Raw genomic sequence first — 4,658 nt, 5'->3', positions numbered from 1 at the left:
AAGGAATTGTCCGTAGGCATATTATCTCGTCCAAAGGAATCAAAGTAGATAAGGTAAAAATTGATCTTATCTCTAACCTACCTCCACCCAAGAACATATGAGACATGCGATCCTTTTTAGGACACGCCGAGTTTTATAAAAGATTCATAAAGGACTTTAGTCTTTTCTCTCATCCTTTATGTAATCTACTTCAAAAAGATGCACCATACGAGTGGACTGAGTAATGTCAGGAAGCTTTCACGAAGCTTAAGGGCATGTTGACCACTATACCTATCATGCAGCCACCCGACTGGAGCCTTCCTTTTGAACTTATGTGCGACACATCTGATTATGCTCTTGGGGCGGTTATAGGCCAGAGAAAAGAAAAGAAGCCTTACATTATTCATTACACAAGTAGAACTTTAAATCCTACCTAAGTGAACTACTCAACTATGGAAAAGGAACTCTTGGCCATAGTAATCGCTTTGGACAAATTTAGGTCCTACTTGATCGAATTCAAGATCATTGTTTACACAAATCATGCGGCGCTTAAGTATCTTCTTTATAAGAATGATGCTAAGCCCCATCTGATAAGATAGATCCTCTTACTCCAAGAATTTGATTTGGAAATAAAAGATAAAAATTGAGTAGAGAACGTAGTGGCTGACCATCTTTCCTACCATAATTCCTATGATTCCCTTGAAACGGCACATTTTAATGACATGTTCCCTGATGAACAATTGTTCAAAGTCTTCCATTCACCTTGGTTCACTGATATTGCCAATTATCTTGCCACAAGTTTCACACCGACACATTGGACTGTACAAGATAAGAAAAAATATTCACCGAGTTGCGCAAATTCTTCTGAGACGATCCGTATTTGTTTAAATATTGCCCAAACCAAATCTTAAGGAGATGTGTGCCAAACAATGAGCATCAAAGTATCATCTCTTTCTGTCACTCTCAAGCCTGTGGTGGTTACTTTTCTGCTAAAAAGATCATAGCCAAGGTTCTACAATGTGGCTTTTACTGGCCCACTATGTTCAAGGATACTCATGAGTTTTGTAAAGCTTGTGAGCGTTGTTATAAATTGGGAGCATTTTCTTGTCGAAATATGATGCCCTTGAACCTCATTCTTATCAACGAAACATTTGATTACTGAGGCATCAATTGCATGGGACCTTTCCCCCAATTCTATGGAAATCTATATATTTTGCTCACTGTAGGCTATGTCACTAAATGGGTTAAAGTGATTTTGTGCCGGAACAATGACCATTGCATGATCATTAAATTCTTAAAAAAGAACATCCTTTCCCAATTCGGAATGCCTCGAGCCATCATTAGTGATGAGGCTCACATTTTTGTAATAAACCATTCGAGAATTTAATGAAGAAATATGGTATCTCTCTTAAGGTGAGCACTCCATACCACCCACAAACAAATGGGCAAGCTGAGATTTCTAATAGGGAGATCAAACACATCTTGGAAAAGATGATTAACCCTGACCGTAAGGATTGGTCAATCCGATTGACCAATGCCTTATGGGCTTACCGTACTGCATTAAAAACCCCTATTGGAATGTCTCCCTTTAGACTTGTCTATGGGAAGGCTTACGACTTTCCTGTGGAGTTGGAACATAGAGCCTACTGAGCGATCAAAAATTTAAACTTTAATTTGGACAACGCTGGCTCACTACGCAAACTTCAGTTGAATGAACTCGAAGAAATCCGAAACGATGCGTATGATAACTCGAGAATTTACAAGGATAGGATGAAGGCATTTCATCACCAACATATTCTTTAAAAATCATTCGCACCAGGTCAGAGAGTCCTATTGTATAATTATCGGTTACATCTCTTTCCGGGTAAGCTTCGATCTCGTTGGACCGGTCCTTTCACTGTTATCATTGTTTATCCTCTTGGGGCTGTCGAGATTTAGAATCCAGACAATGGCAATGAGTTTTAAGTGAATGGACATCGATTAAAGCCATTTGTCAAGAAATTTGATTGAGAAGACATGTCCATACCTCTGACGGATCCTATGTACCAGGATTGATCTCCTAGTCTGACGGAGGTATAGGTAGGTTTACTGATTTCATAGGAATAGGGTAGTTTACTTTTTGTCGTTCTAGGATAGTCGGTGGCTTTATGTCATTAGGATAGTTTGCTTTCTAGTTGCTCTAGGATAATTTGTTTTTTGTTGGTTTCACTCTTGTGCTGACCCACTTTCACACTGAGATCTCTTTGAAAAAAGCCTCTTAATTCCTTCTTCAGGTACTATCTTTCTATCACTTCTCTTTCAAGTTTGCTGTCTCACATGCATTGCATGCGTATATCTTTTACATTAAGGACAATGTATATTTTAGGTTGGGGATGGGATATTAGGTTACTTAATCTGCGTTTTCTTAGTCTTGAGTAAAAATTGTGATTTTTTTTAAAAAAGAATTTTCTAGAAATTCTTATGAAGTCGAAGTGATTTTGAAAGCCATCCTTGATTTAAGAAGTATAAGATACGTAATGTTAGAGAATTATGACTCTTGGACTCAGTACTTGTTAGATTTCATAGTTAAGTTCGAATTATTAATCCATGATTAGAATTTTTAACATTGATTGAGTCATGATTTTACATGTCACATCTAGCTTACACATGAAGGTTTCAGTTTGATATTGAATTATTAACTTGGAATCACTAAGCATGGAAGGAGCTAGCCTGGGGAATTTGTCCATCATGTTCATTGAAAAAAAGAAAAAAAAAGAATGCCCAGCTAAAAAACAATTGTCATTGAAAACGGCTACCTGTTAAAGATCTTTAAAAAGGTTGACACAGCGTGAAGCCATTGATGGAAAAGTCAAAGTTGGAAGAATAAAAAGGCTGAACTATAAAGCAAGTTTCGGTTTAGGTTGGGTTATCGAGGAATGCTTTGTTTAATTATCAATGCTATCATGAAAATTGACGATTGGACCTTTAATTGTGATAAGTCAAGTTGCACAATACATTCATGGAACTCAATGTTTAGAATTTTTCTAATTAATGGATTAATATTTTGAACTTGACCATGTAACACCCTGAAAATTGGGGGTCGAGCAGAAGCTCAACTCCCGAGTTCCAACGCATCACTTATGCAACATAGATAATGATGATTAAATGTTATCTGTATTAATGCATTAAAGATGAGTGGGATTGTACAAAATCAGCATATCATACTCCAGAGACAGTTTAATTACGCAAGCAGAAGACTGTGATAAGTATATAGAGCATATAAGTGGTTGTAAGTCCCCAAAGTATGAATGTCACCAGGTTAAATAATTATATGAATAATTTTAAAATTTATAAAATGATAAAGTGTAATGCCATCTAATCCATATCCCTGTAGCCCCGGTGGTGCAACTCCAGGTCTACATAGACCTGCTAGAGAGCTGCAGGTAGGAGAATTCCTCCTCGTCATCGTAGAAGTCAGGCTCCGCCTCGTAAGCCTCGACATCACCTGAAACTACAATAGAGTCTGGTTGGTGTTTTAAAATACCGTCCCAGAGTAGGAATGAGTGATCAACTTAGTAGAGCTATAAGGCAAAGGTTAACATGTTATCAATTCAGTCAAGCAATAATGATAAAGCAATACAACAAGCATTCCTAAGTACTCTAGTTAATGCAAGATGGTATGTATTAATTATGTATGCCCTCGCCTGCACTCCCTCTATGATATCATCTCACGGTCGCGCATGCAACACTCCCGCTGTGCTCAACTCTAACACCAAAGGCACATGTAATGTGATGCATGAGTGTGATTAGCTAAGTTCTTAATTAGACCTATTCATACAACAGATTTGGAAAGCTAAAGTACCTCCCTTTATATCATTGACCCAAACAATGATCCATCTAGGGTCGTCAATCCTAGTTAGTCGCATACGATGGCAGTTCCAGGTCGCTACGGAGAGGCTCGTCACCTTAGCGCAAGCGTACTTTATACTCGAAGTCACTACGGAAAGGCTCGTCACCTTAACGTAGTCCTAGTGTATACTCGAGGTCACTACGAGAGGCTCGTCACCTGATCGTAGGCCGACAGCTCGAATACAGTATCTCATACCACTATATTTAGCTCACGAGTTTGATTTACTCATTGGACACTACAAGGAGGCTCGTCACCCTAGCGTAGGCTAACAGCTCGACCATGGCATCCCATACCACCGTACTCGACTCATAAGTCTTAGCGGATCGTGGTACCAAGGTTGAACAGGCTTTACACTAGTAAGTGGTACCTTAGATTCAAACAGTAGCGTCCATATATGGTGAACATACATTAGGTCAATCGGGTTACTTAACAAGCTCGACTGGTATAAGCGTATATTGTACTAATCGACATGGAGCACATACGCACTCCCTGTGGCTTAATCACTGTCGATAATCACCGAACGACTTGGATTCATCGAACGTATCCGTCGTGGCCAAAACAGTTCGGCCACTGATCGTAAATCATTACCGATTGCCTGGACTACATTATAGCCCCAATCACACTCTAAAGTAATAGCATTCACATGTGATAGTCAAAGACAGCATGTGGCAACCAATCCAAATATAAATCTCATTTGAGCATTTTAACAAACACATAGTATACATGTTATCATACAAAGGCATTTCAACCATAAAGCACGTAGTAGCGATATAGGTTACATGAAGGAAAC

The sequence above is a fragment of the Magnolia sinica genome, chromosome 15 (genome assembly GCF_029962835.1).
Source record: "Magnolia sinica isolate HGM2019 chromosome 15, MsV1, whole genome shotgun sequence".
Taxonomy (NCBI): Eukaryota; Viridiplantae; Streptophyta; class Magnoliopsida; order Magnoliales; family Magnoliaceae; genus Magnolia; species Magnolia sinica.
The sequence above is the reverse complement of the archived record's forward strand: the minus strand, read 5'-3'. Positions refer to the sequence as shown.